At 35.4% G+C, this 22,305-nt stretch overlaps 1 pseudogene; it reads right to left on the reverse strand.

The window, feature by feature from the left end:
• Nucleotides 1-18,547: 18,547 nt before the first annotated feature.
• On the reverse strand, nucleotides 18,548-18,781 carry LOC109730256 (large ribosomal subunit protein bL33m pseudogene; annotated as a pseudogene).
• Between the last annotated feature and the right edge of the window lie 3,524 nt (nucleotides 18,782-22,305).

Below are 22,305 nucleotides of genomic sequence, written 5' to 3' on the forward strand. Positions count from 1 at the left end.
ATAAAGTGTATTCAAATCAGCAAAGAGTAGGTCAAACTATCACTCTTCACTGATGATATGATCATTTATCTAGAAACCCCCAAAGATTCCACAAGAATCTCTTGAAATTGATAAATTCAGCAAAGTCTCACGACACAAAATCAATGTACAGAAATCAGTAGCATTTCTATATACCAGTAACAGTCAAGCCAAAAGTCAAATCAAAGACTCTACACTATTGACAACAGCCACAAAGAAAAACAAAAATACCTAGGAATATACTTAACCAAGGAGGTGAAAGACCTCTACAAGGAGAACTATGAAAATCTAAGGAAAGAAATTGCAGAGGATACAAACAAATGGAAAAACCTATCATGCTCAAGTATAGGTAGAAACGAAATTGTTAAAATGTCATTGCTACCCAAAGTGATTTTCAAATTCAAATTCCCCACCAAATTACCAACATAATTCTTCACGGATCTAAAAAAAATAATTTTATGCTTTGTTTGGAACTAGAAAAGAGTCTGGACAGCCAAAGCAATCTTAAACAAAAATAACAAATCTGGAAGCATCACATTACCAGATTTCAAACTGTACTACAATGCTATAGTAACCAAAACAGAATTATATTGATACAAAAAGAGAGACATAGACAAATGGAGCAGAACAGAGAACTCAGATATAAAACCATCCACCTACAACCAGCTGATCTTTGACAAAGCAGACAACAAGGTACATTGGGGAAAAAAAGGCCCATTCAAAACATGGTGCTGGGAAAATTGGATAGCCACATGCAAAAGAAAGAAATGGTACCCCTATTTCTCACCATTCACAAAAATTAATTCAGGATGAATAAAAGATTTAGATCTAAGACATAAAACCATGAGGAAAAAATGTAGGAAAAACTCTTCTAGATATCATCCTAGGCAAAGAATTTGTGACTAAGACTCCAATGGCAATCATGGCAACAACAAAAATTCATAAATGGGATTTGTTTAAGTTAAAAAGCTTCTGCACAGCTCAGGAAACCTATCAACAGATCAAATAGACAACCTATAGAATGGGAGAAAATATTCACCAACTGCACATCCAATGAAGAGCTACTAACCAGAATTACAAAGAACTCAAACAAATCAGCAAGAAAAAAACAAACAATCCTATTAAAAATGGGCAAAAGAGAATCAACATAAGCTTCTCAAAAGAAGATAGGCAAATGATCAATAAACACATGAAAAAATGCTCGATGTCATTAATCACTAGGCTAATGCAAATTAAAACCACAATGAGATATCACCTTGCCCCAGTCAGAATTCCATTTATTGAAAAGTTCATAAACAATTGATGGTGACATGCATGCAGAGAGAAAGGAACGTTTATACACTGTTGGTGGGACTGCAAATTAGTACAACCCTTATGGAAATCAGTATGGAAATTCTCTAGGAACTAAAAGTAGACATACTATTCAATACAGCAATCCCACTTGTGGGTATCTACCCAAAGCAAAAGAAGGCTTTTTATCAGAAAAACACATATACTCAAATGTTTATTGTAGCACAATTCACAGTTACAAAGACGTGGAATCAACCCAAGTGCCCATCAATTCATGAGTGGATTAATAAAATGCGGTGTCTGTATACTATGAAGTACTATGCAGCCACAATGATGATGAATTAATACCTTTTGCAACAATCTGGATGCAAGTGGAGGTCATTCTTGTGAGTCAAGTATCTCAAGAATGGAACAACAAACAACACAAGTACTCATTATTAAATTGGAATTAAGCAATGAGAACAGGTGTATACAGAGGGAAGTAAAACCCACGGGAAATCAACCAGGGAGGAGAAGGGAGGAGGAAAGAGGATACAATGAACACTATTTGGCTGATGGCCACATCTATAGCTGGGACTCAAGCATTACAAAAGTGATCCATATAACCTAAAACATTTGTACCCCCTTAATATTTTGAAATAAAAAAATAAAGTGGAGTGGCAAAGATCCAGTAATTGGAAGTCTGGATTTGTAGATGGTCCCCTGCACACATGTTTAAATAACAATAACAACAATAACAATAATAAAATGTGAGCTGCAATACATTGAGCATTTCTTATGGATCAGACATTTTGCTATGTTGTCTTATTTTATTCTTCCAGCAATCTTGTAAGACACTTTCACTATCCCACTATACATATAAGGATACCGAGAATCAGGCAGGTTAAATCTTTTGCCAAATTTTATGCTATTAACAAGTATTTAAACCTGGATGTAAATCAGGTCTATTAAAGTCTAAGATTTATACTCTTTCCAGTATATCATGGTGTCTGGCATGATGTAAGATTGTGAGGTTATTACAAAAGTTACAGAAGATAAAATGAATGTAGCTAGATTCGAGTCATTAATTTACTAATAACAGTATGAAATATTGAAACTTACTATAGACGGTACTCTTTATATGAATTTTTCATAAAACTTTTACAATTTCAAGAAAATGGTATCATTATTACTGTTTTATAAATGAAGAGACTGAGTGAGAGAACAGTTATGGGCCTTGCTTTAGGTTGTACAACCAGTAAATAATGATACGAGGGATTTAAACCTAGACTTGATAGAATCTAAATATTATATTTTGTGGAAAAAAACATTGTGCTTCAGTGGAAAACTATTCATTATCTAGACTCTAGAGAAAACCTTTCTCATTTATCTAATTCTAGAAGTTATTATATAATTCTGTGAATTGCAAATAACTGATAACAATGGAAAAAATCTTGTTTATGGACTTGCAAATTCTGTACTGTCCAGAAGTCCAAATGACTTCCCTTTTCCAGTTTCCCATTCCCCCATTGAAAAAGAAGTTTTGCCTCCATTTGCACATTCCTTTTAATATTATTGGTCTATAAAAGTATTGTTCTGCAGAGTATCTTTTGAACCAGTAGTCACATCTGTCTTACTCCCTCAAGATTAAATAAAATCTGTAATGTGCTCTTTTTTTTATATCTGTATGCAAGTATACTTTTTTTCTGAAAATTATCTTTTAACATTTTTTCCACAGATATGGTCAGTGGATTCATCTAATAGAATCAGGTAAATTTCTTAACCATAGAAGTGCATGTTATGGGTGATTTAAGCTCAAACAGATCTTTCTTGGCTCCTAGAAGTGGTTCCAAATTGGCAATATAGTACTGCTGACTTTGTGTTTCACTAATTTTAGTTTTCATCTTTACTAATTTTGTGTTTTGCTTTTGGTTTGTTTTGGTTCTTTTACAACTAATAAGTTATTTACTATACATGGATGCAATTATTGGGAATTTGGTTTAATAGTCTTATCAATGATCTCTCTAAGTGGATTAATTATTAATATTTACAGACATCTATTCTCTGTTGAGAGACAACAGAGTTTCCTATTTGTTAATTTTTTAAATTTTGTTTTTCTTTCTTATTTGTCTATTTTGAGCTCAAATAAATAAGAATTTTGTGCCTAACAGGAAGGAAAACAACTCTTTGATGTCTGGACTTGTCACTTTTTGTGTTTCTGTTTTTTTTTTTTTTTTTTTTTTTTTTTTAATTATTTTTTTTTATTTTGGCATATTATGGGGGTACAGATTTTAAGGTTTCAATAAATGCCCATTTCCCCCCCTCCCCCCAAAAGTCTGAGTCTCCATCATGACCATCCCCCAGATGGTGCACATCTCACTCACTATGTATGTATATACCCGCCCCCCTCCCCCCTCCCACCTGCCCAATACCCTATTACTGTAGCACCTATGTGTCCACTTAGGTGCTACTCAGTTAATACCAGTTTGCTGGAGAATATATCTGGTGCTTGTTTTTCCATTCTTGGGATACTTCACTTAGTAGTATGGGTTCCAGCTCTAACCAGGAAAATATAAGGTGTGTTTCTGTTTTTATTCTTGACCCATGGCTGAAATTTTAGAATTAAAGCTATAAACTCTTTCTTTGTCTATATATCTGTGTGTCTGTAATTCATAAAGACCTTGACCTCACTTATTATGTGAGTGTGTGATGTTTTTCTGCCTTCAGATGGTATTAATAAATTATATCATTTCTAACAAAATAAATAAAAGCAACTAACTTTTACCTCAAAAAAAATTATTTCATAAAGTACCTTGAATGAAATGACCTCTATTCTGTGTGGCTTACATAGATAAATGGTTATATAGACTGAATTTTCCTAAAATTTCATAAAACTAAGAAAATTGAGCAATTTTAACATTTGCAATGTGTTAAGGAAAATGTATTCTTGAAGAAACCATCTTAGAAACATTTTGCAAATCCAAGTTTACATAATTTAGGTAAAATTTTGGCAAACTAGAACAATTTAACAATTTTGTCTTTATAGAAATAGCCATGTCATTATGATTTATCAGTGTTAAGAAGCATACATTTTTATTCTACTTGGGTATGTTTTCCTAGACTTATACAAGTTTACCAATCAATTAAAATAGCATTACTTAAAGCTTAAGGTAACGAAAAATGTAAATTTTCATTTATCCAAATTGAATCATTATTCTGATAAACTATTTCAACAGTATTTATGCTTTGCAGTATGTCAGTTTCAAGATAATTTTTCAGATCTTTAGATAACTTGAAACATTGGAATAATACTGAATTGAGTTAATGGATTCATTGGATGTCCACATAATTTCTGAATCAAATAAAACTATGATTTCTAAGCATAAATTTACAATTATATGCTTTTGCTTCTTGTTTTTTTTTATATGAAACTGTATCTTTAGGTAATAGTCATATGTTCATTTTTGCCACTTTAAAAGGTTATATGTTGGATGTGTGTAGCTGCAAAAGATGTGGTATGCATATTTATTAGCTCTCCTAGTCTGCTAAATGCTGGTATGTGGCAGGCAATTTTCAGTTACCCATCCTTGGTTTTCTTTGTGAAATAAAAGTCACTTTGGTTAAAAATTATAATTAATATAAACATTTGAGACTATAATTAATAACAATAGTTTTAGAGACATATAATTGTGTACATATTTCTGTTTCTCAAAGACAAGAATACTCTTATCCTAAAACAGTAGTTCTCAGAGAGTTTTTGTTTGGTTTTGGTTTTGTCTCTAAATATTTTTACACTCTTCAAATGTATTGAGGACTCCAAGGAACATGTTTGTGGACTACAACTACAGTTATTTACCATATTAGAAAGTGAAACTAAGAAAAGTTTTAAATTTCTCTTTGTGGATTTATTTGAAGATACCTATGATGAATGTATTGTATGTTAATAACATCTTATTAATGTGAATGAATTAATCCTGACCTCAAAGAACCCCCTAAAGTAAACTATACTGCTCCAGAGTATGAAAGAACATAATGAAAGTCAAAAAGTGAAAGGAAGCTGTTTGTTTGCCTTGTTATGCCTGAGTATGAAAAGATATGAAATGTGTTAATATCTTGGCAAAGCTTTCTTTATTTTGATGAGCTTCTTTATTTGTTTTACTATTTATCACCTTTAACCAAGGTAACAAAGATTTTATGTCTAACTAGAATAATTTTCTGTGCTTTATGTTAACTTTATTACATCCTTGGATATTTAAGACGACAAAGATTTCTCTCATAGGAAAGAGCTAACGTTCTGTATAATCACATAAGCCTTCTAATTTTTAAAATTGTTATTGTCACTTTGAAATGATAAGACAAGTATCATTTCTTAGCCTTCCAGGACCCTATCTTAAGGGTTCAAATTTCCTTACAATTTTTCTTTTTCTTTTTTGATTTTATTTATTTCGGCATATTATGGGGGTACAGATTTTAAGGTTTCAATAAATGCCCATTTCCCCCCTCCTCCCAAAAGTCGGAGTCTCTAGCATGACCATCCCCCAGATGGTGCACATCTCACTCATTATATATGTATATACCTGCCCCCCAAACCCCCCACCTACCTGCCCAATACCCTATTACTGTAGTACCTATGTGAACACTTAGGTGATCTTCAGTTAATACCAATTTACTGGTGAGTTTATGTGGTGCTTGTTTTTCCATTCTTGGGATACTTCACGTAATAGTATGGGTTCCAGCTCTAACCAGGAAAATATAAGATGTGCTATATCACCATTGATTCTTAGAGCTGAATAGTACTCCATGGTATACATATACCACATTTTATTAATCCATTCTTGGATTGATGGGCACTTGGGCTGTTTCCACAGCCTTGCAATTATGAATTGTGCTGCTATAAACATTCAAGTGCAGGTGTCTATTTGTAGAGTGTCATTGGATCTTTTGGGTAGATGCCCAGCAATGGGATTGCTGGATCAAATGGTAGAATCACTTGTATCGCTTTAAGGTATGTCCATATTGCTTTCCACAGAGGTTGAACTAGTTTGCAGTCCCACCAGCAGTGTAGGAGTGTTCCTCTCTCTCCACATTCACGCCAGCATTTATTGTTTGGAGACTTTTTGATAAAGGCCATTCTCACTTGAGTTAAGTGATATCTCACTGTGGTGTTGATTTGCATTTCCCTGATGATTAGAGATGTTGAGTATTTTTTCATATGTTTGTTGGCCATTCTTCTATCTTCTTTAGAAAAGTTTCTGTTCAAGTCCTTTGCCCACTTTTTAATAGGGTTATTTGAATTTTTCTTCCTGATTTTCGTGAGTTCTAAGTATATTCCAGTTATCAGGCCCTTATCAGATGCATAGAATGCAAAAACTTTCTCCCATTCTGTAGGTTGTCTGTTTACTTTCATGACTATTTCTTTGGCTGTGCAGAAGCTTTGTAGTTTGATCATGTCCCATTTATTTATTTTTGTTGCTGCTGTGATTGCCTTTGAGGACTTCTTCATAAACTCTTTGCCTAGGCTGATGTCTAGGACAGTGTTTCCAACTTTTTCCTCTAGAATTCTAATAGTTTCATACCTTAGGTTTAAGTCTGTTATCCAGCGTGAGTTGATTTTTGTGAGAGCTGAAAGCTGTAGGTCCTGTTTTAGCCTTCTACAGGTGGCTATCCAGTTTTCCCAGCACCATTGATTGAAGAGGGATGCTTTTCCACAGCATATGTTTTTGTCTGCTTTGTGAAAGATTAGATGGCTATATGAGGATGGTTTTATATCAGGATTATCAGATCTGTTCTAAGGTCAATATTCCTATTTTTGTGCCAATACCATATTGATTTAAGTACTACAGCTTTGTAGTATAGTTTGATATCTGGCATATTAATGCCTCCCATTTTGTTTTTGTTGCCTAGAATTGATTTTGATATTCGGGGTCTTCTTTGGTTCCATAGGAAGCATAAAATTATTTTTTCTATATCTGTGAAGAATGCTGATGGGATTTTAATTGGTATTGCATTGAATCTGTAGATCAGTTTGGGTAGTATAGACATTTTGATGTTATTGAGTCTGCCGATCCACGAGCATGGTATGGATTTCCATCTGTTTACATCCTCTGCTATTTACTTCCTCAGTGTTTCATAGTTCTCCCTGTAGAGGTCTTTTACGTCCTTGGTTAAGTATATTCCTAGGTACTTTAATTTCTTTGTTGCTATTGTGAAGGGAATTGAGTCTTTGATTTGGTTCTCAATTAGATTGCTGTTGGCGTATATGAATGCCTCTGATTTTTGTGTATTGATTTTGTATCCTGAGACTTTACTAAAATCATTGATCAGTTCCAGGAGTTTCTTGGTTGAATCTTTGGGGTTTTCTAGATATAATATCATATGATCAGCAAACAGTGAAAGTTTGATCTCTTCTGCCCCTATTTGGATACCTTTAATTCCATTTTCCTGTCTGATTGTTGTAGCCAAGACTTCTAGCACTATATTGAACAGAAGTGGAGATAGTTGGAAGCCTTGTCAGGTTCCAGTTCTAAGTGGGAATGATTTCAATTTTTCCCCATTCAGTATGATGTTGGCTATGGGTCTGTCATATATGGCTTGTATCATTTTTCGGTATGTCCCTTCTATGCCTATTTTCTTAAGTGTTTGTATCATGAAAGGGTGTTAAATTTTGTCAAAAGCTTTTTCTGCATCTATTGAAAGAATCATGTGGTCTTTGTTTTGCTTCTGTTTATGTGGTGAATTGCATTTATAGATTTACGTATGTTGAACCATCCCTGCATCCCTGGGATGAAACCCACTTGGTCGTGATGGATTATTTTTTTGATAAGCATCTGGATTCGGTTAGCTAAGATTTTGTTGAAAATTTTTGCATCCATATTCATTAGTGATATTGGTCTGTAATTTTCTTTTTTTTTTGCATCCTTTCCTGGTTTTGGTATCAGAGTAATATTCGCTTCATAAAAGGTGTCGGGGAGGTTTCCGTTCTTCCCAATGTTGTGGAATAGTTTCTGCAAGATAGGAACTAGTTCTTCTTTCTAAGTGTGGTAAAATTAGGGTGTCAAAGTATCTGGACCAGGACTTTTCTTTTTAGGGAGTTTTTAAATTGCTGTTTCTATTTCAGCTCTTGATATTGGTCTGTTCAGGGAATCTATTTCTTCCTGGTTGAACCTAGAGAGCCTGTGTGTTTCTAGAAATTTGTCCATTTCCTCCACATTTTCCAGTTTGTGTGAATAAAGATTTTTGTAGTATTCATGAATTATATCTTGTATCTCTTTAAGATCAGTTGTGATATCTCCTTTTTTGTTCCTGATGGAGCTTATTAGAGATTTCTCTTTTCTGCTTTTCGTTAGCTTAGCCAATGGTGTGTCAATTTTGTTTATTTTTTCAAAGAACCAACTTTTTGTTTTATTAATCTCCTGAATAGCTTCCCTGTTTTCAATTTCATTTAGTTCTCATTTGATCTTGTTGATTTCACTTTTTCTGCTGGGTTTAGGGTTTGTCTGTTCTTCTTTTTCCAGCTCTTGAGTCATTTCGTTAGATTGTCTATTTGTGATCTTTTTGTCTTTTGGTTATAGGCATTTATGGAGATAAACTTTCCTCTCAGAACTTCTTTAAGCTGTGTCCAAGAGGATTTGATAACTTTTCTCTCCATTGTCTTTTCCTTCATAGAATATTTTATTTCCATCTTGATTTCTTCATTTATGAAGTAATCATTTAGAAAGAGTTTGTTTAATTTCCACGTCTTTGTGGAGAAATGTGAGTTTCTGTTAAGGTTGATTTCTAGTTTTATTCCACTGTGATCTGAGAAGGTACATGGTATGATTTTTATTTTTTTAAATTTCTTGAGATTTACTTTGTGTCTCAGGATATGGTCAATCTTAGATAACATCCTGTGAGCTGATGAGAAGAACGTATATTCAGTGGATTTTGGGTAGAATGTCCTGTAGATGTCAGTCAGACCGAATTGTTCTAGGGTTTTGTTTAAGTGCATTAGTTCTTTATTAATTTTCTGTTTGGAGGATCTGTCTTGTGCTGTCAGTGGGGTGTTGAAATCTCCGGTGATTATGGAGTTCCTATTAATCCATTTGCTTAGATCCAGTAAGGTTTGCTTTATGAAACTGGGTGCACTTAAGTTGGGTGCATATATATTTAAAATTGTTATCTCTTCTTGTTGAAGTGTGCCCTTCACCATTATATAATGACCCTCTTTGTCTTTTGTTGGTTTGAAAACTAAATCATCTGAAATTAGAACTGCCACACCAACCTGCTTTTGGTTTCCACTTGCCTGGAATACTGATCTCCACCCTTTTACTTTTAGTCTATATGCATCCTTGCAGGTTAGCTGTGTTTCCTGAAGACAGCATAGACTTGGCCTGTATTTTATTATCCATTCAGCCAGCCTATGTCTCTTGAGTGGAGAGTTTAAGCCATTCAGATTTATTGAGAGAACTGATAGGTAAGGTAGATTACTGTTCCTTCTGTTGGGTTGGATGTTGTTGCTCTGATTTCTCTCTTGAGCCATTGTATTATCTGGCCCTTAATCTTTGATTTTTGGTTGTTTTTATATTCCTGAGTTTTTATTATGGTGTTCCGTGCATAATACTGTTTTCAGTACTAGTTCCAGGGCTGGTCTTGTCTTGGTGAATTCTCTGAGTCTTTGCTTGTCTGAGAATGTCTTTATTTCTCCTTCATATATGAAACTCAGTTTTGCAGGGAATAAGATTCTAGGCTGGCCATTGTTTTGTTTCAGGAGAGTGAGAATGGGGCCCCAGTCTCTCCTTACTTGTAAAGTCTCATTAGAGAAGTCTGGAGTTATTCGAATTGGCTTTCCCTTGTATGTTACTTGCTTCTTTCTTCTTACAGCTCTTAGAAAGTCCTCTTTAGTTGATATTTTGGTCAGTCTGATGACTGCATGTCGTGACATCTTGCTGTTTGCATTGAATCTCCCAGGGGTCCTCTGAGCTTCTTGAACTTGCATATGGAGATTTTGAGCAAGGCCTGGGAAATTTTCCTCTATTATATCTTCAAATAGCTTGTCCAACCCTTGAGTGTTGTCTTCTTCCCCTTCTGGTAAACCCATGACCCTCACATTAGGTTTCTTCACACAATCCCGCATCTCTTGTAGGCTTTGCTCTTTTCTCTTGTTTCTCTGCTCTATCTCTGTAACAGTTTTATTTAGTTGGAGGGTGTAATCTTCAATCTCTGAGATTCTTTCTTCTGTTTGATCTACCCTGTTCTTGAGACTTTCCACTGTATTTTGTAGTTTCCTGAATTGATTCTTCATTTCCAGGAGTTTGGTTAAACTTTTCTTCATTGTGCCTATTTCTTTAGTGAACTTTTCCTCTAGGTCCTGGAGGCTTTTTGTGGTTTCTTTGTGTTGGTTATTGAGTTGTTGTTGCAGGTCGGTAGTGTTCTTGTGATCCACATATGAAATACCTCTTCTGTCATTTTGGTTGTCTGATTTGGGTTGGTGTCCGTTTCTAGGGGCCTGGTGCTCCTCTTTGGGGTGTGTTTTCGTTTGGTTCTTCATATTTCCTGAGTTCCTTCGCTGATTTCTTCCCATGTCGATCAGTAGTTGTTTCTTTTCTTTAGGTTTTTGTTTGGGTATTCACACGCCGTGTTTAGTTTCTGAGCCATTAGGTGGTGTCTCTGTCTGATGATTCGACCACTCCCTTTATAATGTACAGTACGTGCCATGAAAAGGCTGTGCAGGATGCTGTCCCTTTCAGTAGGTGTCGCTTGCTTGGAGGAACAGGCTATGCTGTTGTTTTTGTGTCCTGTTATAAGCTCTTGTTCTGGGCGGAGCTGGGTTGGGTAAGCATGCCCTCAGGCACCACCAATGCCGTTAGCAGGGGTCAAAGTTCTGTTCTCTGCTTTCAGGAAAAGCTGTCAGGGCAGGGCTGGAATGGCCCTGCTCAGCCACAAAGTCTGTTTGTTGTGGTGGGGCTGTTGGAGACCTGCAGTCTTGAGCGGGCCTTGCTTCTTTCCACCCTCCCCAACTCTGCAGCTACTCCTGGGCCTCTGCCAGCAGGCCAGACCACACACCACCAGGCCTCCACGGATTGTGATGCTGGCGGGGAGGTTCTCTGCACAGGAACGCCACCTTTTGGGAGGAGGGTTGCCCTTTAGGATGCTGATCTGCCCTGGAAGGCACACACACCTCAGTAGGCTGTTCACATATATCCCTTCTGTGCCCCAGGCAATGTGAGGCCTCGGTGCACGGGATCTGGTCTACAGGTCCGACCTCTGGGTCCCGGAGTTCAATCTGTATCCCCACCAGGGAGAGGAGTTCTGGTCCTAATTCACACACAAGGAGCCCAAGCTGGGTCTATGTTTCTCAGCCTCTGAGTCTGCACTGTTCTCCTGGGAACACCATGCCAGCAGCACCTGGGAGGGCTGGGTCGTATGGAGCTCACAGTCTGTGTTCCCCTTAGTCAGCTATAGGGTCCCAAAATGAAGGTCCCTTTTCCTGGAGGTGCCTCCGGCTGGTGGCTGTATTGCCTCTCTGGATAGCCGTGGGTAGGGTTGGGGGAGGGGAGGAGTAGGCAATATGGCACCTGCTGCGTGGCTTGGGTCTGTGCTCACGGAGGTTCCCGGAGGGAGTTGGGATCCTGGTGCCACGTCCGCTACAGGCTCACCGCTAGCTGGTGGCGGCCGTCTCTGGACTGGTGTCCGCAGGTCTCTCCACCTGCTGGGGAGCCCACCAGCAGTCCCAAATGCAGGGGAGGGGTAACTGCAGAGCAACCTACCCTTCCCGCTGGTCTCTGGGCTGCTCTGGCGGTCTCAGCTTCCAGTTCTCCTCCGCAGCCTCCTCCCGTAGAGTCTCCCGTGCTCTCAGTTACCCCTCCTTCCGGCCCTCGTCCGCTGTATGCTCGTCTTCTTGCTTCTTTTTTCTAATTTCTGCTAGAATCTGTCTTTTCTGTAGAGACACTCTGTCTGGCGGTGTTTCTCATCCGCCATCTTGATCCTCCCCCCTAAATTTTTATTTTTGCCTTCCAAGTATTGAATCCTAAAGGTAAACTAAACTAAAATAAACTTTTTGGATATGTTTTTCATCTAAAACTATCTTTGAGATTTTCCAGAGAGGGCAAACTCACAAAGGATCTGTTTTTTGCAACCTGTAAGAAGGGAAGGGCTAGAAATAATTAAATCTATTTGACATGTTACTATTGATGAGTTATATTGGAAGAGTTATCAAAAAAAATAAATAAAAAGGTCTACCTTTCCCTAAGATAAATTTGTATGGGTAAAATATTATTAATATGAGTATTTTGGTAATTGTGTGCTTCATGGAAAGTCCTATGGGATTTGTTAATGCTTTCACTTTTCATAATGGTTTAATCTCACAGAAAACACTAAAATAGTATTTAAAATTTCTGTTGAGTTTTCCCATATTTATCAGAGTTCTGAGAATTCTTTGATGTTAAGCAAAAACAGTATAGATAGAGCATTATTTAAAATGCTTATGTGGGCTTAATCTTACTTCTTTAATATGAATCTAGGATCTTCTAGGCAGTAGTTTCCAATTGGGGCTTCACATTACTTACCTGCTGAATTTTATTAAAAACCAGATATTTAGGTCATACTCTAGGTTACTAAATCTCCTTAGTTTGTGTTCTGGACATATATATTATGTATCAGGATTATATATGTTATATTTCTAATTTTTTCCTCTGCGAAAATTACATTCACCTATTTTTATAAAACATATGTAACATTCACTGTATTATTTGAAAATAGACTTAGGCATTATCTTTATAGGTATTTTGTCTAAAACTTTTAGGATTGGCTTTATCATCTTGTTTTGCATCCCACAGAAGCAACCAAATTTCCTTGGTAGTTACATTATTCTTGTTACAAGCTTTCATCAGATCTTTTACTTTTGAAAATTATCAGTAATAAATTATCTACAGCCACTTTTAGTCACTGTCAATTATAAGTAGTTTTTGTTTTGCTCAGATGCTTTCCTGAAGATTCTGCAATTGGCTATAGTTCAGAGTTCCTATGTTCAACCCAGAAGGAGTGTTTCAGAGTCCCATGGAAAAGGACTGCATCAGAAACTTAAAAGTGTTGGCACCTCAAAGAATACTCTTGGGGACTTCTGATGATGTCCCTTAAACAACTTTAAAACCATATCAGTATGTTAAGATGTCCAGAATTCTTTAGTTGAGAAGGAGATAGGTTCATAAGACTGTTAATCCAAGATCCAGAGGAACAGAAATAAATTACATAGAACAGAAGAAATGGATGAAATAACTGCAGGGAATGTGAGAGAGTGCTGCATAGTTAAATATAAAAGGATAACTCCATGTTAGGGGCTGTGAGAAATTGGAGTTTGTGGTAGCACCAATTTTCATGCTTATGTGAGTTTCTCCAGTGGCTCTGAGAGTAGGACCGAGGAAGGGGAAAAATTGAATTGATCCTAGATTAAGTTTTTTTTTTTTTTTTTTTTTTTTTTTTTTTTTTTTGGCCTAGATTAGGTCTTGATCAAAGGTAGCCTTAGAAGAAAGATGAAGAGGAAAATAAGTTGAAGGAGCTGGTAAGAGAGTGGTTGACTTCATACACTATGGGGTCTTGTTTCATCTATTCCTCTACTTCCACACCTACCTTTGATTATTTTGAAGCAAATCTCAGAATTATATACCACCTGTAAATATTTCATTATTTTCATCTAAAAGATAAGAACTATATTTAACATATATAAATAACATATTATTGTCATATCTAAAAAGTTAGTAACTCCTTAAAATCACCAAATATCCAGTGTCAAATTTCCAATTATCTTATGAGTATCATCCTATACTTTTAGCTGTTTGTTTGAATCAGGATTCAAATAAGGTACATACATTGGCATTGGTTGATATATCACTTGTTCCTTTTTTTCCCCAATGGTATTTATTTATTTATTTTTATTTCAGCATATTATGGGGGTACAAATGTTAAGGTTACATATATTGCCCTTGCTCGCCACCCCCTCGAGTCAGAGCTTCAAGCATGATCATCCCCCAAACGTTGCACATCTTGCTCACTATGTTTGTATATACCCATCCCTCCTCACCCCCCCACCTGCCCAACACTCGATAAATGTTATTTCTATATGTCCACTTAGGTATTGATCCATTAATACCAATTTGCTGGTGAGTACATGTGGTGCTTGTTTTTCCATTCTTGAGATACTTCACTTAGTAGAATGGGTTCCAGCTCTATCCATGAAAATACAAGAGGTAGATTTTTGCTCCATTTCTTTTTTTCTTTTCATAATATATTTATTGAAGAACTAGGTAATTTGTTTCATAGAATTTCCTAAGGTCTAGATTTTGATGATTTCATCTCACAGGTGTCATTTAATAAGTTATTCTTCCCTCTGCATTACCAGTAAATAGGTAGTTGAATCCAAAGTCTTGATCAGATTCAAGTATGATTTTTTTCAGTAGGGGCAGGAATATTTCATAGGTGATATTACATTATTCCACTATGGCATACATTATATGTCTGGCTGACTCTTGTTGAGATTTAGTAACTACTGATGTTAAATGTATAGATACATTAATTAATTAGAGTTGCAAAATGGTGATACCTAATTGTAACATTCCTTTTCTATTTATTATCTGGACTACTTCTGTGAAGAGAAACTTCATCTCATCTAGTATATTGTTACCCTGAGATACATTTTATTGAGGAGAGGCAGGGCAAATCTTGATTCTTTCTCTTTACCAACTTTTGAAATGGGGCTATTTACTAGCACCTTCTAATGGTGATCAATTCATTTTTTTAAACTTTCATTATGATCCAATTGATTGATGTGTTTCAGTCTATGACAGTTATTATTCTTATGGGTACTCAAATTGTCCCTCTTTGACCTGTGGGAGTCTATTCAAGTTGGCTTGTGAGTCCTTTTGATTCAGCCCCCGGTAATGTAATAATAGCTTCCTTGTTTCTGGTATGACAAGATGTTCCAGACTCATCTTGTACATTTTCTGCCCCAAACTTTGAATTTCTCAAAGTAACACTGCTTCATTTCAGAAGTAATGTTTTTTTCAAGACCACAATCTGAGTACTAGGAGTGCTCCTTGTTCCTGGGTTGCTCATTATTTCTGGGTATTTTCAGTAGACAGAGTTGGGATTTATTTTAAAGATGAAATACTTCATGAGTTTATACTGATACTTAAAATTCAAATCCCAGACCACAAGTTTTAAATTAACCTCTTTGATCTTACATGTGTATCTGTTTTCTTTAATGGGGTTATGAATCTCAGTTCTCAATGTCACCAGGAATGACAGAATTAAGAACTGTTTGCATTTCTTTTCCTGTGACCTGACTGTTGATTTATTTAGTTCATATTTTTAAGAGTGGTTGTTCTTTCTTCCCATTTGTAAAAGCACTTTTCTATATTACAAATGTTGTACCTCTGTGGTATGGAATTTTTTTTCCAATTTTGCCATCTGTCTTTTTTTGTTTGCTTGCTTATAGAGTACCTTTTGCCATGCAAATTAAAAAATACATGATAAAATTTATCTATCATTTCTCTTATTTCATCTGGATTTCCACTCATGGATAGGAAAGTTCTTTTTCACTTTCAAATTATAATGCAATTTACCCATATTTCTTCTAATATATGTAAGGTTTTAGTTTTTACACTTAAGTCTTTGTTTGCCTTATTGCATAGTTTGAGGAAGAAATCCAATTTTTTCTTTCCCTCATGAGGTTTTACATTTATCCTTATGCCAAACATTAGTAAGTCTATATTTTCTTTACTTACTTGATCTGTGACCTGAAGCAGAAGCCATAGGTGCTCTGTCTATATCCTCTTTCCCTTACCACTTTAGCACATGCCTACAGGACTTCCAATTACCATTAATTGCCTTTCTTTACCTGAGAGGTTTTCTCTGGGTACCAGAACCCACTTTGCCCACACATGGCAGGCTAAAAGTATTTGGGAATTAACACCCCGCAATCAATGACTAATAAAAGTCACTGACAAAATAAGCCTTAGTAGGGATAACTGAGGCACATGTTCTTCCAAGAATTACCTACAAGAAATAAGCTCTAGACACACACAGGTAATTTGCTTGATAACAGACCACTTATTGGCTGCCTTCCCTTGCCTTTTTAGCTTTCCTACTCCCTTATTGTTATTTCCTAGGATCACTGTGCAGATAAACTCTACTTTAAATCCTTGTCTCAGGATCTCTTTCTGGAGGATCCCGAACTAAGACACTTCCTTTATTGCATACTAAATTTGCATATTGTAATTGCATTTTCTACTGTGTTCCATTAAACTGTTTATTCATGCTCCAATACCACATTGTTTTAATTATAGAGGCTTTCTAGTGAATGTTAAAATCTGGCATCAACACCTCCTCCTTGCTTTTTTTGTCTCAGGGTTTAGCTAGGTATGCTTGATTGTTTGGTCTTCTCTATGAACTTTGTAATTACCTTATCTAGCTTCAGAAAAAATAAGCCTTATAGCATTTCCATTGAGATTGCATTAAATTAATGATTTATAGGGCTAACTGAAATTATTATGATTTCTTTTCTTCCTATCTGTATTATTCAGTTCAGGCTGCTATAAAAACATACCATACACTGGGTGGCATAAAAAGATATTTATCTATCACAGTTCTGCATGCTGGGACATGCAAAATCAAAGTACCAGCTGATTTAGTTACCAATGAGGGCCCTCTTTCTGTCCTGTGGTGACAGCCTTCACTTTGTGTTCTAACATGGTCGAGAGAGAGAGAAATAGAGGGATCTTCTTCTTCTTATAAAGCTCCTAATTTCATAATAAGGGCCTTACTGTCATGACATCATCTTACCCTTATTACCTCTGAAAGGCCCCATCTCCAAATACTGTCACTTTGTGGGTTTGGGCTTTGACATATGAATTTGGAGGGAACACAATTTGTCTATAGCATTCTGCACTTGGATGCCCATATTTATGTCCTTCTAAAATGCAAAATGCATTCATTCCTTTCCAACAACCCCAGAAGTCTTAACTCATTTCGGTATCAGCTCTAAAGTCAAAAGTCTCATCTAAATTATTATCTAAATCAGATATGGGTAAAACTTGATGTTCAATTCATTCTGAGGCAAAATTCCTCTCCAGCTGTGAACCTGTGAAACCAGGTAAATTATGTGCTTCCCAAATACAACGGTGAGATAAGCATAAGATAAATATTCTCATTATTAAATAAATTAATCAATAAATAAGGAAGAAGAAAGAAGGAAGGCATGATGGTTCTCAAGCAAGTCCAAATTTTATCAATGTAAATTCCACTAGTTCTTAAGGCTTGAGAATGATCCTCCTTGGTTTGATGTTCTGCTTTCCAGACCTAATGGGGTTGTGATCCTGTCTCTAAGGCTCTGCTCAGTAGAGGTCATACCACCAAGATTCTGGGCTACCAGAACCCCAAGGTTCCACAGTGTGGTCCTGCCCTCAAGCCTCTGTAGGCTGGTGGTTTTCATCATCTTTGAATCAACTTGGAGCCCCTCTTCCCTTTTCTTGAGAATAGCACTTATTTGCAGTTGAATGGTTTTATGGTCTGATTCTGAATGATGTAGGAAATCTGACAGCCTTCCTTTATTTTATCTCATTTTTATGTGCCCTTTAGTTCAAACTGGCAGTGTCTTTGCTGGTATAATTCCATCTCTATTCCTCATTTCTGTTGAAATGGCTGATTAAGTTCCTGAGTGCTCCCATGATTACCTTATCAAATGGCTTTTCAGCCACACTTTTAGTGTTCTTTTCAGAACAAGCCTTCTCATTTTTGCAGTATAGATTGGCTGAGAATATTCCAATCTTCAAGTTCTGGTTCCTTTTTCCTTAATAATCCCTTCTTCAATTCATCTCTCTTCCATGACATTTTACTATAGGAAGTCAGGAGAAATCAAACTGCTGTTTTAACACTTTGCTGAGATATATCCAGTTCCTTCACTGTCAAGTTCTACTTTTCACAAAACACTAGAACACAGTTCAGCCAAATTCATCACTTATAACTAAGATTGAATTTCCTCCAGTTTCTAGTAACATGTTTCTTTATTTTCCTCTATTTTAAAATTTTTATTAAGGGCTACAAAAATATCCAGTAACATAAATAAATGTGATGCAATGATATCTGTCCTAATATGAAGAACTTTCTTTCACTGCATTGTTTTCCTTCACAATGACTTTCAAATCATAGGAGGCAGTGATTCCACACCATTTCCTCTTCTTTTATTACATGCTGCAGGATTTTTGAATCAGTATCCCTGCCCTCAGTCTTCTCATTTATAAATCAAATTCATTTTCAATCCATTGTATGAAGACAGCATATTTTTTTTCTGTTCTATGAAGAGGACTTTTTGTTTCACAATTGGATAATAATGCAAAAGAGTCCATTTTTCCTATAAGCAGCTTCTCTTGGTGTTGAAGGAATAACCTGCCCCAGCTTAGCTCATCATTTTCATCAGAATGTTTTTTGAATTGCTCTTGGCAAAGAAGACTGCAGAGAGGAACATGGCGACTGCCCCTGTGCCACCGTGTTTCTCAATTCCAGCAGAAACCTCACGAGAATCCCCCTTGACGTCCATATATCTAGCATGCACTTTAAAACTCTTCTAGCCTCTACCTATTACACAGTTCTAAAGCTCCTTGAACATGTTTAGGTGTTTTTACAGCACGAACTCACTTCTCAGTACCAAAATCTGCATTAGTCTACTGAGGTTACTACAGCAAAATACCATAGACTGGTATTTATAGCAAAATACCATAGGCTTAAACAACAGATATTTATTTTTCACAGTTCTAGAGGTTGGGAACTCCAAAATTAAGGTGTCATCCAATTTGGTTCCTGTTGAGGGCCCTCTTCCTGGCTTGCAGACAATTGCCTTCTCATTGTATTCTCATGTGGTGGAGAGAAAGACCTCTCTCTCTCTTCTTCTCATGAAGCTGCTAATCCCATCATGGAGGCTCCATCCTCAAGAACTTATCTAACACTAATTACTTTCCAAAGGCCCCATATTTAAAAATCATCGCAGTGGAGGTTGGCCTTCAACATGATGAATTTTACACGGACACAATTGAGTCCATAACACTATGCAAGAATATGTCTTTCCATTTGTTCAAGTCTACTTTTCTGTCTTTCTGGATTGTTTTATAGTTTCTTCATACAGGTTTTTGATATTTCTAGGTAATAATATGCCTACATATTTAAGTTTCTTTTATGCTATGATAAATAGGGTCTTCTCTCCCATTATGTCTTCTAATTTTTGTTTATAAATAGGAAAGCTATTAATTTTATGTTAATTTTATAACTCACTAATTAACTAAGTTCTCTCATCTTTTGTAGAGTTCTTCATATCAATTCTTTTGGGTTTTCTAGATATAAAACATAACTTCTACAAATATAGATACCTTTACTTTTTTCCAATTCTTATGCATCTTAGAAATTTTAAAAATTGTATCATGATAAGGAAGTATGCATAGGTTTCTTTTTAGTGTTTTTCTGTTTTTAACCTAATTTGGTGTTAAATTTTGTATAAAGGCTTTTCTGCATACATAGACATTATCTGATAATTTTTTCTTTAGTTCTATTACTAGTGTGAATATTATTCATGGATCTACTGATATCAAGCCACCCTTGCTTTCTTGGAATAAAATTTATTGGGTGTGAGATCTCTCTCTCCTCTCTCTCTCTCTCTCTCTCTCTCTCTCTCTATATATATATATATATATATATATATATATTTTTTAACTTTTTTTTATTTCAGCATATTATGGGGGTACAAATTTTAAGGTTTCAAATAATGTCCTTTCTCTCCCTCCCCCACAAGTCTGAGTTTCCAGCATGACCATCCCCCAGATGGTGCACATCTCACTCATTATGTATGTATACACCTGCCCCCCTCCCCCTCCCACCTGGCCAATACCCTATTACTGTAGTACCTATGTGTCCACTTAGGTGCTGTTCAGTTAATACCAGTTTGCTGGTGAGTATATTTAGTGATTGTTTTTCCATTCTTGGGGAAACTTCACTTAGTAGTATGGGTTCCAGCTCTAACCAGGAAAATACAAGATGTGCTATATCACCATTGTTTCTTAGAGCTGAATAGTACTCCATGGTATACATATACCACATTTTATTAATCTGCTCTATGATTGATGGGCACTGGGCTGTTTCCACAGCCTTGCAATTATGAATTGTGCTGCTATAAACATTCGAGTACAGGTGTCTTTTTTGTAGAGTGTCATTGGATCTTTTGGGTAGATGCCCAGCAATGGGATTGCTGGATCAAATGGTAGATCCACTTGTTTTGCTTTGGCAGAAACCTTAAATAAAATATCAGCAATATGCCAATATTTTATTTAAAGTTTCTGCCTCATATCTAAACATTCAGGAATGAGATTGATTTATGAATTCCTTTTTTGCTATAATTTTTATCACATTATGGGATCAATGTTTTACTTTCTAAAATAAACTTGGCAGTTTTCTTTTTTATGCTCTAAATAGTTTCATTTACTTTGGAATGATCTCATTTTATAAAGTTTACTAGAATTCCTAGAGTTCCTCTTGTGAAACATCTGGGCTACTTTGTTTTTTGTTTATTTATTTGTTTTTAGGGGGTACTGTTTACTTTCTTAGTTCTATAGTAATTAGACTATACAGACTTTCTCCACTAGGGTAAATTTTGTTAAATTGCATTTTTTTTCTAGCTCATTGATTTCTGCTTTTATAATACATTTATTAATTCTTTCCTTTTTTTGTTTTGTTCTTTTCTAGCTTTTTAAAATATGTTTAAATATTGATTAGGTGTTCTTTACATAGGTATTTAACATGATGAAATTTCATATGGTATTGATTTAGCCATATACCATAGATTCTGATATTTCATATTTTCTTTATCATTACATTTAAAAAATTATGTCATTTTGCTTTCTATTTCCTATTTAACAAAATGATTGTTTGGTACCATGTTTTCTCTTAATTTTTCAGGTGGAAAATACTGTTTTTGGCAGGAGGGGCACTGATAATTTCTAGTTTTATTGCATTATAGTAAAAATGCAGTTTGTATTATTTTTATTCTTTGACATTTATTGAGTTTTTGTTTGGGGCTAAGATATGAATAGTATTTGTGAATGTTCTCTGAACATTTGAAAAGAAAATATAATCTATTCAATATATTTTAAAGTTCTTTTATATTGTTACCATTTTTTTAACTACTTGACTTGTATTGAACAGAATGAGTTAGGTTGAAATCTCCTATTATTCATATGTTTTTTCCATTATTCCTTGAATATCCCATAGTTTTATTGAAATTGTGTTATTTTGCACACAGGTGATAATAATGATAACACTGATGACAGCTATTTTAACTTTATTGTGAATTTTTGTAACTTACATTTTAAAACATCCTTTTCCTTTTTGAGGAATTTATTCTGAAATCTACTTTATCCAGCATCAAAATTGTGAGTCTTCCTTTATTGTCATTTTATGTCCATTCACCTGAATATAACTCTATTCATCCATTTTTGTGTTTGCCTTCCCCCCTCTCTCCTCTCCTAATGGTATTCCAATTATATGTATATTAGATCAATTAAAATTATCCCACAGCTCATTGATACTCTGTTCATTTTTAAAATTTTTTGTCTGTGCTTCATTTTTATAGCTTCTATAGCTATTAATTAAGATTTTTACTGGGTTTTCTCTCCCTGCACTTCAGCTTGGAAATACTCTCAAGGCTACATTTGTCAAAACTCATAGAACTCTACACCAAAAAGAAAGAATATTTGTGTATATAAATTATAGGAGAAATTATAGGGCTCAACTTCATTGTTTCCCTTCTCTTATGGATCACTGTCTTTTATTGCCTCATGCCCCAAATCTTGGAAACTATTACTTCATATATTTTGATCATTCTTTTTTTTTTTTTGTCTGGATTTAATAGTTTAATTATTTTTAAGAAATATACCAAATTTTTGAGACATCAACAGTATAAGACATCTAACTTCGTTCATGAACAAAACAGTTTTAAGAACCTGCACT

Source organism: Microcebus murinus, chromosome X (genome assembly GCF_040939455.1).
Source record: "Microcebus murinus isolate Inina chromosome X, M.murinus_Inina_mat1.0, whole genome shotgun sequence".
In the NCBI taxonomy this organism is placed as follows: domain Eukaryota; kingdom Metazoa; phylum Chordata; class Mammalia; order Primates; family Cheirogaleidae; genus Microcebus; species Microcebus murinus.